Source organism: Clarias gariepinus, chromosome 10 (genome assembly GCF_024256425.1).
Source record: "Clarias gariepinus isolate MV-2021 ecotype Netherlands chromosome 10, CGAR_prim_01v2, whole genome shotgun sequence".
In the NCBI taxonomy this organism is placed as follows: Eukaryota; Metazoa; Chordata; class Actinopteri; order Siluriformes; family Clariidae; genus Clarias; species Clarias gariepinus.
The window spans coordinates 20,327,645-20,342,684 of NC_071109.1; the positions used below are offsets into that span (position 1 = coordinate 20,327,645).

A 15,040-nucleotide genomic window follows, 5' to 3' on the forward strand; every position below is an offset into this window, starting at 1 on the left:
TATCCACTGCTTGATCCTGTCTGTCACAGGCAGACATCAGATTCTTTCCGGCATCTGCAGTCTGTATGGCAGAGGTGATTTAAACCCGGACACATCCACGCGCCTCGGAGGGAATTCAGCACGTCACCGCGTACTACTGCAAGAAAACAAGTGCGGAACGTTTTAAAGGAAATAGAACAAGGTTGACGATCTGCGACACTTCTTTCATTACAACATAAAATAGGATTATGGGCTTAATATTTGAACAACATAATTAATACACATAATTGCGTTCTCAGGAACCTAAATAGACTGGCCTTTGGCGATGCCAAATGACATTCATTTCCTGTTTGGCTCTGGATAATGAGATCACACTTTCTTTTTTTATTATTATTTTTTTATTTGTAGATAATTTCATAAGAGATGGTAAAGCTTTTCTTCTGTCATTTGTTTTTTTTTCTTCGTAAATCCTTATCACTACATAAACACAAGAAAAAGAAGAAATCTTTAATTATCTTGGTCAAAGAGTAGTAAGAAAAAAAGTGCAAATATAAATGTGTGTGTTGGAGAGAGCGTGCGAGAGAGAGAGAAAGAGAGAGAGAAACAGAGAGAAAGAGAGAGAGCAGACATGGGATTAAGTTTATAAATGAATTTTCAGACAGGATAAAGAAAAACAAGTCAATAGAATAATAACTACCAAAACAAAACAAACAAACAGGTCTTAATCCTACCAAAGTGAGAAAAAGCCTGTGTGTGCTTGTGTGTATATGTGTGTGTATGTGTGTGTGTGTGTGTATTTTAGCAGAGTGGATCAGTAAATTGTAATGGCCGGGCCATGTAACAAGCTGCTTTAAAAAAGCAAAGCCTGAGCTGGATCACGGTGTGAATGAGCAGTAAACTCATTGCGACCTGTAATGCACTGCTGGCTTAGAGTGATTACGGTTCTGAGGCACGGTAGTCCTGGGCAGTGACCTTATTAGTCCGAAGAATAAAACACGAAATACGGATGATCTGATCCGTCATCGGCGCCTGACGAGCAGAGAGGAAGTGTTCGTCTCTCCAGCGCCGCTTGGATACCTTCTCATGCCAGTGCAGAGATTACTCACAATAAATCAAGCCCTTTAGGCAATAATGTACTACACACACACACACACACACACACACACACATACACTTAAGACTGTTATTACAAGTCCTTGTGAAGGAGTCGAGACATCGAGCGAATTTCGTCAGCTGCTTAGACCTGAAATAGGGTCAGACATCATTAACGTGCGTGCGAGACTGTGTTTAAGTCTATGTGTGGCTCGTCTCCAGGTGGAAGATGAATGCGTCCTGTCCTCTGAAGCCATGTTCCCAGTGGTAGGATTGTAGTGGAAGTGCGTGTCAGCATGCTTCTATAATAGTAAAGCTGGTAGGAATGACCTAATTGTTGCGCCAGGTGCAAGGGGAACAAATGGAGCAAGTTCCCCATGATTCATGTAGAGGAGAAGAGTCAGTGATGAAGAGAGAGAGAAAGATGAGGAAAGAGAGGACAGGAAAATGAGTCTGAAGCCTTGTTTATGCTTCACTGGTAAATGCTTTGGAGAATAAACAAACTTGTTAAAGGCATGGGAATCCATGGCATTTCAGAAGACTAAACGAGAAATCAACTTGTCACAGGAGTGGAACATTTCAAGGGGACATCTTCAGATAAGGCTACAGATGGGTCTTTAGTGAGTGTACAAACAAAACAAAAAAAAAATCTCTGAATTTTTTTTTTTTCCATATTTGTATTGTCTGAAGTTTAAAAAAAAAAAAAACAGATAATTTTTTCCCCTTCTAAAGTGACATGATATAAAAGATCCCCTCCCCCAGCTTTTTGTTCTCCTCTTTTACCTTCCGGTGTGGCGTATCTCAGCAGTAGCTCATTTACAGATTTTGAGTATGATTAAAATGTGGGGAGTTTGAGGGGTATGAAAAGATGCTTCACCTGAGGTGTATTTCAGCTACAGCTTTAACAGACACAGCTCCGAGACTTGTGCCAACTTGTTAAAAAAATCATAAAGTAAGTTACATAAATAGTGAATGTTTTCTTTAATGTATGAGGGGTGTTCAATGCGATGTCAAACTGGGACTTTAGATTTGTGCAGAATAACAGAACACAGTTATGAGAGTTAAAAAACTACCTTTATTTCTTAAAATATAATCCCCTGCTACACTAATGCACTTATCCCCAAGTTTCACTAGGGCTTGGATACAATCAAGGTAGAAATTTCTCTCAGGATTCCCGAGCCATGATCAGACTACTTGCTGAAATAAGTCTGACCTCCCAGGAATTCCTTTAATGGCCCAAACATGTGGAAATGGCTTGAAGAGAGGTCAGGACTATACAAAGCATGTGGCAAAAACTTCCAGCCGAGATTGCGTAATGTGAAAGCGGTGTTCATGAATGAGCACGGTTTCAGTTCCTACAGACGGATTCGTATTTTCTGCAAGCTGGCAGCAATTTGACTATTGATTTTTGGAGGATCACACGTTCCACGTGAACAACTGCATCAGGCTTTGATCCACTTCGGCCGGGTTCAACATTCATAGATGTTCAGCCTTCTTTAAAATGTTTGCCCCGTTCACCTGCTTTACTGCAGCTAAGAGTCTCATCACCGTACTGGGCTTGAAGTCTTCTGTAAATGTCAATCGATTTTATGCCTTCACAAGAAATTTCATCAAAAGTTCTGGTTTGACTTTAATGCCACTCGCAGGCCAAACTGCAGGTCATGAACCCCTGACTGTACCACCCTAGAGGCAAGGAACGGTGCACGTTAGTACCCTTTTTGTACAGTATAGGAGTGCAGGATATTTACTAAACTGACACTGAGAAACACGTCCATTATTTTTACTTTGAAAAGTGGAAAAAGGCGAAGTTGGAAAATGCCTCAAACTGACAGGAAGTCCACTACTTGATGGAACTGTCCATCAACACAGCCCTCCAGCCTCTCCGAGGTAAGAAAGAACCATCTTTTACTACAGCTATTCTAAAATTGAAAGCTCCTCCTCGTTACACCTTTAAACTGGACATAAGCACATTACCTCAGGTGATGTGCATCAGTTGACACCCCCGTTCCCCTGCCCACCCCTCCCAGACTTTTACAATTTCAGACCTCAGTGAAACTCGTACAACACACGCTAACAAGGAAAGGAGTCAGCCGCTTCTTCATTAACACCGTAGATGTAGTAGCTGATGAGTACCGTGACTTTCTGACCCGCTTCCCTTCCATCTGGGGAAAAGTGCTGCTTCACTTTGACAGAAAAGACTATTTAGAGCTCTCGCTGTTCTAAATTTCTCTGATATTTCTTTCGGAATATGCCCATTACGGTGTGCTTAATTTAAACGCACACAGTGGCTCATTCACATTACCAGCCTCAAGCAGCGAGTGTAATACGCATCGTTAAAATGATGAAGTGCGTTTACTTTCCTGGTTTGGCAGAAACGTGCCAGTGTTCAGGCATAGAACCTTAAGGTGATGCTTTCAGGATCGCAGCGAAGACAAATCTTCTGTTTTCTTTAAGCCGCGGAAAAAAAAGCAAAAAAGCATGAGAGCAGGGTGGGCAAATAAAAAGAGAAAGAAACAGAGCAAAGACAGGGAGGGAGGGGAGATGCTTCACTGTATCCCATCAGCCCTTTCAAGACTGTTGAAAAAGTTGTTTTTATATTCATGAAGAAGCATTCTTCATATGCAATCTCTGCACGCATCATCAGCTTTCACCGCACAAGTGGCTGCATGTGAAATGGATGTGTAGCCACTATTTGTGTGTTTGTGTGTGTGTGTGTGTGCGTGTGTGTGCATAACGTCTGATGCCAGTGGCATACAGATAGCTTTCTGTCCTTCTTTACCTCTCTGGCAGAAAGAACACCTTTTCCCATAAATGAAAAGCTTTACATTTTCACTGTGCATAAATATAAAGGACAGTGAGGTTGATTAAGCCGTCATGTGCAAGGCCTTGGGATTCCAGTGACAGTCTCGTAAAAATGTAACAAGATTCCACATCTAATTCTACAATACATATTTTTATGAATATATTTTTCTTATGCACATTTACCCTTATCCTTTAAAAATAATGTATAGAAAAACATATACTGTAACAATGAATCTGCACTTAATAAAAAAAAAAAAACTGTTGCACAGCAACAAAACAACAGCTGATCTGAACATAACTCATGAATCAGCCTCAAGCATCGGTTATATGTTGCACAATATATGATTAGATTCAATTCATTTTGGGAAAGTGAACCTCTGTGATAGCGAGCCAATAAAAAAAAAAGAAAAAAGTATTCAGTAAGCTACAATTATCCAAGAAGAAGAGAGCCACACGAAAAGCTAAGCACCGAGCACTGTTTGGGGGGTGGGGTGGGGGGGGGGGGGGGGTGGAACTCCGGGGGGCGGAGGCTCATTATTTCAGATTTGTATTCACTCTCAAGAATTCCTCCTGAACTGTGGCTTGATTTTGCACAATTCCATACGTCACATTTGTGCTTAGGGCTTGCAAAATGTGTTAGTTATTTTCCTTTAGTACCAACCACCACATGCGCAGCTAAGCACAGTGCTTTTCTAGATGCATGGCATGTCATTATCCAGGGACGCCTGCAAAACGAGGAGCTGCTCTTGTAGTAGGAGATTGTTTTTTTTGGACATTCTGATACTCAGTCTAAGCACTGGCAGTACTAATCATCAGCCAATTACTGTACATTATACAACAGTTGTATATATACATATATAAATATATATAAAACCAGGGAGTTAGGTCACATGATCACTTGGCATGTGGTGCCACATGTGGATAGCTTCCATACAAGACATGGAGCATAGAAGTGTTTTCGAGAGGATGAGGGATCAGCTCTCAGGACTGTGCTTTACAGTACGTTGGATTTTTCCTCTATTTCAATCCGCCACTCAGCAGCATTATGACAGCAGCCCGGTGGTCGAACGGGCAAATCGACGGCTCCGCGGTAGACAAGCTAACTGATGAGGATTAAAGCGGTGTGTTTGTACTGCCCTTAACCACTAAGCCACATCTGATCCCAAACACCACCTGTCTCCAGACTTTTATTCCTCCAAGATATTTCAATATGACACAAATGGCTGTACACAGCGGGCTGTCAGCCTCTGGGATTAAGCAATTTGGAATCAGAATACACAGCTGTTTATATCACTCATCTGTAATGTGAGAATACATTAGGCTGGTGTTTTAAATGCGCTGTAATTTCACGGGATCTTTTTAACACATCGAGGCTGTACTAACACATAGCAGTCCTTCTATCGCGACTGGATAAACACTGAATATCTTCATATCCAGCTAGAAACATACTAGGGGACTTTCGTAAAACAGGACAGAGACTGATGGGAAGAGCTACAGCTGGAAGGCAGAGAGTAAGAGGAAGCACTGTAGTTAGTCGAGGTGCTTATTGAGGTGGCTTCCTTTTTCCTCTCTCTCTGCTCTTCTGTGGTCGAACAGTGGTGACGGAATGAGTGAGAAGTAGGGCATCATGGGACACGCGGCCAAGTGACACAAATGAAAACAAATCGTCAGGCGCGCGCGTCCCGAAACCGGAGAAACAATAGGAGTAAAAGCATAAATGTCAATTTGGGATGATGAAAGATCCAATCTAAAGGTAATGGGGAGAAGCCCCTCGACAGCGGGCGCTAATAGACACTGCGATTTCAGCAGGCCTCCGTCTGCTCCGCAATAAATGAAAGAGCGTAATTAGAAAACAGCCACTGAGACCGTCCTCCGCACCGACACTCTCTCCGTCTCAGATAACGAGGTGTTTTTCTCATGGCAGGAAGTGAATACGGGGCCTCTCTCCGAGCTAAATGGGCACGTTTGTGTTGCTGCACATGTCCACCACGATAGCCGTCCGTTTACATTGTGACCAGCTGATTAACAGGAGCTTACTTTAACTCTGTGCTGCCTGTTGCACCGGCTCTATTGTGGGCTCAATAGTTTTAATTTAAATGGACGCTATATTTAGATTCAAATTATACCCTACAAATGACAGCTACTCTTTAATAGGTCCAATGGCCACTATAATTTTGTAAGGAGAAGAGAGGGGGATCACTAGACCTCACAGAAAACTATTTCCTGTTGCTTAATACTTAATACTTCCCATAATGGTGTATATAAACAGAAATGACTATAAGACTACAAATAGGCTATTTTTCTATCAGCTAGAGTGACAAGCTCTTTCTTCAGATCGTAAAACACCTCATTAAACTGAGACAGGACAGCACTATAGTCTACAATATATTACAGTTTAACATAAACATTATACAACACTTTGTTTAAGAGCCCAGGCATAAGGGAGCATGGACACAGTGGAGTAGTGTTTAGCACTGTGACCTTGAACCTCCAGGGTCAAGAGTGTGATTCCCGCCTCGGGTCTGTGTGCACCGAGTTTGTATGTTCTCCCCGTGCGCGGTGGGTTTCCTCTGAGTATTTCGCATTCCTCCCACAGTCCAAAGACATGCAGATTAGGCTGTTAGGTGTTCGCACATCTTGATCATAAATAAAATATCTTTTTGACGGGATAGTGATAGGCGAATCACGTCCGTCTGCGTGACAAGGTTTTCATCAATCTAACAAACACAAAAAACAAACTAACCAATCTTTACGTCCATACATTTAGATTGTATGACAGGCCCCTAAAGACTAGAGTTTAAAAAATATATATTATTATTATTATTATTTTATTGTTTTGCTTATTTCTATCTTATATATAGCAATAAAATACGTAGTATAAAAAAATATCTCATTTCATGCTTGCTTCCATGAGCTAAGAAATTACCACATAGTTATGGCAATCTCCTGACATCCTCCTGACGTTTCAGGAAGTTAAACTGACGTGACTTTAATTCCTTAACCATATATCTGTTTTGTATCTTCAGCAGAAAGCCAGGATGGAGTCTACAAGTTGCAAGAATATTGCCGGGGGGCGATATGCGATTTGCATGACTGTCATTACAGGGAATAAATGCATATATGCATCAGTATGGAGGAATTTATGGAAGAAAAAGATGATTAAATCACAGCACACAGACACAACAACACACAATTAAAGCCAATGTATACTGACAGACATCATGTTGAGATGGAAAGTGTGCAAACATGGCCACATTGCCGAGTTCAGGCCCCATGCGGGAAGCCGAGCACAAGCAGACACTAAAAGCCTGCTGGCTCACCATGCACATGTTCGTGTGTGTGCCTAGTGTGTGTGTGTGTGAATGCTTTACTGTTAAAAGCTACGCAAAGCACTGAGCTATGTGGATGGATTTCTAGAGACAGCACAAATGCAGTTCTAGACCTACATGTGTCTCGTTTTCAATAACTGGAGTTTCACAAAGATCTGTAGTCTGCCTCAGGACAGCATTAAATAGCTCTCTCTCTCTCACACAGCACACACACTCTCTCTCACACACACAGCACACACTCTCTCTCTCTCACACACAGCTCACACTCTCTCTCTCACACAGCACACACACTCTCTCTCTTACACAGCACACTCTCTCACACAGCACACACACTCTCTCTCACACACACAGCACACACTCTCTCTCTCTCACACACAGCTCACACTCTCTCACACAGCACACACTCTCTCTCTCTCTCACACACAGCACACACTCTCTCTCTCTCACACACAGCTCACACTCTCTCTCTCACACAGCACACACACTCTCTCTCTCACACACAGCACACACTCTCTCTCACACAGCTCACACTCTCTCTCTCACACAGCACACACTCTCTCTTGCTCAGTCTGTATTTGGGTGAGGGAGGCTGGGGATGAGTGGGTTTTTGCCACCCTGCATTAATCTTGTAGTGATGCTTTGAAAGCCCACTGGCAGCAGGAACAAGGCTGAAGTTCTTGATCTTGGCTTGAGCTCAATAAACTGTTTATTGACTTTTTCTGGAGTTTAATGCGTATCATGGGTACGAGTGTACAAAAGCTGGGCAAAAGTAATATTCACCAACAGTAGGGCCCCTCTTAGCGTCAATTGCTAGTGTTCTCAGTCTCATCTCCAGCTATAAAAACAAAAAACAAAAAAACAAGTCTTTCTGAAGGACACAAATTTGTTTGCCAAGTGGCCTCCTTAACTCCTTCTCCTTCATTTCTCCTTTTTTCTCTATAAGCTTTGGTGCAAACTCTGGCTGCCAGCGCAGTGAAAGTGTGGAGGGACGGGAGCAGTGGCCGGCCTAAATATACCGCCCACAGCCTGCATCTGCCTGGCCTGCTCATCGGCTCTAATGAGCAATAATAGCCTGTCTGAGAGTGTCCTCAAAATCAGCCTAAAAATAAACAGCCTTTTTACGCGCCACTCCAGAACTCAGCCAGTCACACACGTGCATAAACACACACCAGCACACACTCACGGATGCGTGGCGGTCTAAAATATTTGGCGCACTGAGACGTGCCACAACTGCTGTAAAGCTAGCACGAGCAATCAAAAGACAATGAGGATGCGTTTTTAAGAACATGATAAATAGTGGAACCATTCGTAGAATAATAAATATGGAACGTCCTCTTTGGCAAGGTTATACCAGTCCACAGTTTGCAGGCAAAAAAAGACACAATTTCCATTTATAAAGAATGGCATGGCAATGCTTCCCCAACAAACACACACACACTCCAGGAGCGCGGAAGGCTTTTAAGCATTCTGGTGCTCCAAATCAGTGGGCTGAGACCTGCCGACACTCTTCTCTACTTTCGGATAGCCTCTCTTACCCATGCTCCTGATCCTGCTCGCCCTTCACCCAAATACTGGGATCCATGCTTGACTGTACCATGTTAGGCCAGATAACAAATAATGACATTATTTAAATTCAGTCCATGCTCTCCACATCAGGGCTGAGAAAGCACAGCTGCATGATGCATCCCACTGTTGAAACAAAACCCGCTTCAATGCGCTATGCACATCAAACACCAGGTCTTCTGCACACACCAACAACTACTCAGTGTCTGCATCCAGGATCTGTACACTGCATTGTTTTAAAATCAGCAATCTTAGTAAAATGATTACTTGTGGTATAAAAAAGCAGGTCTAACAAACAAGAATTAGCCATAAAACACAATCATTTAAATTGGATTTTCTTTCAAAGGAAATAGAAATTCAGTCCAGTTTCACTGTCCTGGAAAGGAAGATTAAATCCACTATACTGAGTTTATAACATTATTAGTTAACACTTTATTCCAGGAGTAACTCCATAATGGATTCAAAGCTTTTCAGAAATCCTTTATGCAGCACTACTGAAGGATTTACAAAAGGTTTATTTCAAGACCTTAATTCAAAGCTTAGTTCATGAGATGAAAGCCTTTTTTTTCTCTCTCTCTGAAGTACTCTGCTTTACAACTGCTTTACACTCCTCTTCAGTTGAAGTGCTGGTGGTACGTTTACATTAATCACTATTCTAAAGCGTCATTCTAACACAAATGCACAACTTTTCTCAAGCCTACAGTATATGTCAGGAATGATTCACACGCTCTCAGAATCAAGTGATAACAATGCACTTCTAACTCCATAAGAAGTATTATGTATAGTGTTTCATCTACAGCTTTCTCAGTGACGTTAAAAGTAGACAATTTGTAATAATCCTCTGGGTTGTGATGTATATCTCTCTGTTACGTATAGATGGAATCGCATAAAAACCAGTAATGTCACCTCATGAGTTTTGACTAAAGTCTCATAAATTCTGTAACATTGCTTTTTACATTTTTTTTTCTAAGTTTTATACACAGCTTATAAAAAGCCCTGTGGATCCACTATTAAAGTACTACCCATTATTTTTCATTCCATTTGGCCTGCAATGTAAAGGAACCATCAGTTATTTGGCAGAAGTTAGCTAAAGGTGTCTGAAAGGTAACTTAACACATGACTTCATACACGGCAGCTACTTAAGCAGTGTGGCTCATATACAGTACCACTTGCCATTAATATAATCTGATTGTCAGCATGAGTATAGTTCTGAATATAGGTCCAGTCTCAAAAACACATCGACACCTGATCATTTAAACCACATCCACTAGTGACCTGAGACACATCATCTGACCACATAACATATAATGTGAAAGCATCTCACTGCATCCCAGACAGGACCAAAAAAAAAAAAAAAAAACACCTAATCAACTGTGTCATTAAACTAACCCTAATCCATTTGAACAAGCTCTCCATCACCAGACTAATTTATAACAGCAAATCAATAAGTTTGATTTATAAGGTTTATTTGCATACCATGCAGTTGGAATATTTGAATCAGCATATACAGTACAGGTCCAGGCAGACATGGAAGTAGTTTTACTACGGTTTCTTTTGTAGCCAAAAGCCTAGGAAAATAAACTCCTTCAAGTCTTGCAAGTGTCCCTTTATATCTCCACCTTTTCTGCTTTAGAATAGCTTCAGCTAAATAACTGTTTCAGAGGTGAATCCCAAATAGCATGAAATGAAATCGTACTGTATAAGCGGTCGTATAAGCATTTATATGCAGATCGTACTGTGTATGACTGTGTATGACTGTGTATGTGACGAATAAAATTTGAATTTGAAATAGTGTGTTTTATATGGTGTAGAAACCCTTGTTCCACACCCCAAGTAGTGCCCTTGTTCAGAGGTTTGGGATTCAGCCAGTTAAAAGCTAGTTAGTTTTGTAGCTCACATTAGCCATGAACAAAGCAGTAAGGTACAGTAAGACATGAAATTACATAAAAAAGTGCTGGACTAACAGTTATATCGAACTTTCTACTCGTGATTTAGGATCCTGGAGAATTTTTACCGCTGGAACATTTAGTGCATCCTTACAAACTGCATCTCAGAAGGTGGTGAAAACCACCCAACAAATCATTGGTATTCAGCAACCGATCATGGAGGACATTTACGAGAACTGCTGTCTGCAAAGGGTCAGATGCATCATCAAAAATACCTTTCATCCCAGTCATGGACAATTCACCCTTCACCCATCGGGCAGGTACTACAGGTGCCTCAGCACCCTCACAAACAGACTGAAATATAACTTTTTTCCCCCCTGTGGCTGTTACCGAACTGAATAGCTGATCATGGGACGTTAACCAATACACTACTGCACGGTCACTTTCAGTCTAGATTGCATTGCTTCATGCATTATGCACCTTTGTACTATCTAAAATGTATGTTTATAATTGCACTACCGTATATTTTACCTATTTCTATTCTGTATATTCTATATCATAGACATTCATATATAGACTGCATGTATATCGTGATGAGCGTGTTCTCTTTTTGACATATCCACTGCACAATTTTTGCACAGTTATGTTTTTTTCTTCTTTTTTTTAACTATGAAAAAACACATATAATCCCCTAATAATCAACAGGGTTTGTCCACAAATAAGCACTATCCTTATTACCTACTGCACCCTCTATACATAAGACATTCTCCCCTGTATATACTGTATTGTTATTTATTGTAAATAGGCTACTTGTGTACTTTGCACAATAACAATAAAGTTGGACCTAATCCAATCGAATCGAATCGGATCTAATCTAATCTAATCTAATCTAATCTAACACAGAAGGGTCAGAGGCAATTTCGGAACGACTTAGAAGCAATTACTAAAGAGACAAAGTGTTGTTTAAAATGACATAACAATATCAGACGTATTATCTTGCTGAAAGTGCTTCCGTGACTGGATTTGAATGTGGATTTTGGCAGGCATCTGCTCTTTCTTCCTTCCGCTAGAACCACTGAATCTTTTACTGGTAACCATTAATGGACCGTAACAGCCCATAATTTTCAAGGAATTTGTGCCTATAAATACATGGAGTGGACGACAGGTACACGATACGCGAGAAGTACAGTATGAAGTACAGAATGAACAAGAGGACAGTGAAGACACATTTACTTACATTTACATTTAGGCATTCAGCAGACGCTTTTATCCAGAGTAGGTGTCCACTTGTGATTGGTTCCTTTGAGTGTCAGCTTGTCATCAAAACCACTGTTTGCCACTCTTGAGCTTACTACTAGCTTATATTTAAAATAAACTTATCTGGTTGATCCAGCACAGAATGTTTTGGTGGGTTCATAGGAGGTTATGGCACTTGGCGAAATTATCCAGTAATTTTAAGTAAATAATAATTTTACTTGATTTCATTCCCCATTCCCATCAGTGTACACAAAGCTCCACCCTCAAAAGCTACACTGCTTCAACTAGAGCTAGCAAGATAATGTTGAGACATTACTTTTAATTTTACTTAAATGACATTTAAGCTTGAAATCCAAGTTGTAACAACTTTAAAACTAGGGCCATCTTGATTTATCAGTACGTTCACGATTACACTTTGTCTCTTTTGGTTTGTAATAACCTCCTAAAAGCTCTAAGCTTGAATTTTAGCACACTATATGCTTTAAGCTCCAGCTAAAATATAGGCCATTCAGCTGCTTGAAAGCAAAGCAAAATTCCGGCTCATGATTTATGAGAGCGGTCCATTTAAACAATTCAAAGCTTTATACGGATTGTGGTTACATATCTGTCCAGGGGTAGCACCACTAATTCTGTGTCTACCGTCATCTCCTTCATCAGTAATACATTTCTCCATAACAGAAAAAATGCTGACAATGTTTTGGATATTTTGGGTTTTGTTGTGCTGGGTGTGAGATATTACCTATAAAAGGGTCACTAAAACACTAACAAGTCTTCTGGCCTGGAAGCCAGATCAAATATATATTAGTAAACTTGTGACAAGATGTGTTGGGGGACATAACTTTATAAAGTAACTAATTACATTACAAAATTACTGTCATTAAAAAGTAATCAGTTACATTACAGTGTTACTTTCCAATAAAAGTAACTAGTTTGAGTACGTTTCCATTGCAGAAAATGAAAACTCCTTTGTGATTCCTCATGCATGTTGTTTTAGTCAAGACCTTTATAATTATTATAACATCATCACTCAGCGAAGTTTGGCCCATAATCTGTTAACTACTAATTCCCCTATCTCGCATATGCGTTTTTGCGTCGTGGCCGTAAGGAAGGTTCATCATGATTCAACGCGAGTTTTGGTGCTGTGATTAGGTTTTCAACTTTACGCGTGTCGGTCTTTGCATGGTCAGGCCGCATAGGTGAGATAGGGGTATAACAGCAGGAATAACAGAGGGGGGCGGATTATCGGGGCGGGGCTTGTAGGACAACTTTCTCTCACACACACACACGCGCGCACACACACTAACGGATTGGGAATGACTGCTGTCTGGCTCACAGATTACATAAATTGTCTAAATAACGGATTACCTTTTTTGAACAAGTAGCTAAATAACTAAGTACTTAAATGGTGTTCCTAATGCGTTAGATTACTCATTACATCAAAAAAGTAATCCAAGTACTCTAACATGTTACACCCAACACTGGTGGTCACCCATGCCCTCAGGAACTAAAAGCCAGCCTGTCCAGTCCGATGCCACAGAAAAGCCAATGCTGGTTAGACAAGAAAGGGACTTGAAAACCCAGGTCACCACAGCCCATTGTGCATAAGGCCCAGGAACTAAAGAACCCAAGGCTGCAGACCCGGTCTCCTAACCGACCAATCTGATCGAGTACCCATAGGTAAGCACCAAAATTATCTGCTTCTTATGTTCTGGTGCCAGACACCACAGCACACAACCAAAGGTCCTACGGAGTCCATGACCCGAGGTCTCAGAGCTGTTTTGGTGGCCCACGGGAAACCTAAAATCTGTATGGTTATAATGTTAACGTTTTTAAATGTAATGGTTGATCGGTGTATTATACAGGAAGTAGCCTTTCAGCTACAAGCTCTATGAAATATCTGATGCACAATATGACAGCTGAAATTACTGGATGCTCTTGAAACTGGAGGAATTTGATTATCTGAACAGCTCACGTGTTGTTCGGTTCATCCGGGGGATAATTTGTCAGCAGGTTTGCCAAAATGTGCAGTGCCGATGCAGATATCAAACACTCAAATGCAATATTTCATGACAGCTGAGCAAATATGGCCTGGTCTGTTTTTCTCTGTTGTCAAAACCGGAGGAGAAAATCTTTTATCAAAAAGACAACCATTTTAATAAAACAACAACAAACATTAACAATATATATATAAATAATAATAAATCATAAACATTACATTTATGTTACTAATTGGCAAATAAAAAATTAAAGTAGTGGAAATCTGCTTAATGCACAGCAAATGTGGTTAAAATCGATTTAGTATAAAAGCGGACAAGGACAGACATACGCGCACTCGCGAACGCAGACCCACTCCGTAACACACTTCCTCTTTATAATCGTGTCTATCTTTCTGCCTCAGTGGGCTGGGTTATTGGGCAGAAACCTCATTTCCTGCGCAGCGATCTCCCTCAACAAGATCACAGGACATTTAATTGAACTTGGAACCACACGCACACAACCGCTCAGCCACGTACCATATACGTCACAACTCGCAAAGAAAAGAGTCACTCTCTGTAAACACAAAAACACTTGCTGGAGCCACTTGGCAATGAGCCGTTTTTTTCACTGAACTGTTTTTAAACTACGGTTAAAGGCGTAAAAGGTTTTTTTTGAGTAAATGCATATTCCCAGAAAAATTATAATCAAATCTGTGAACAATTCATAGCATTTTAGATTCCAAATGATCATTTTCATAAGGCAATGCTATTTTGTGAAATAAAAAAAGATAAATTACATAGCTGGAGAAAAAGAAATGGAAGTAAACATAAATGAATAAAAAGTAAATAAATAAAGGAAGTCTAAGGTACTGTAGTTATTAGAGTCTGTATAAGGAAGTATACAAACCTAATATACCTTTGTATATTTTATTATAAAATGGCCAGGACAGACATATTCATTCTCCAAAACTTTAATGAACTACAGTGACACAACCTATAACGCTGATGGAAGGAAAATTCCATATAGTAATGAGGCTCTATATATATATATATATATATATATATATATATATATATATATATAAACACAATATTATAGGCAATTTCTTGTCTCACATCTGTCACGTCTCTGATTCATTTTCTAGCCATTTTTTTT

The 15,040-nt window shown here is 40.4% G+C and overlaps 1 protein-coding gene across 2 annotated transcripts in view; it reads right to left on the minus strand.

Annotated features, from left to right (window-relative positions):
* The window catches only part of tenm2a (teneurin transmembrane protein 2a), a 245,280-nt gene that overhangs the window by 74,310 nt on the left and 155,930 nt on the right, over positions 1 to 15,040 (minus strand). The window lies entirely within an intron of this gene.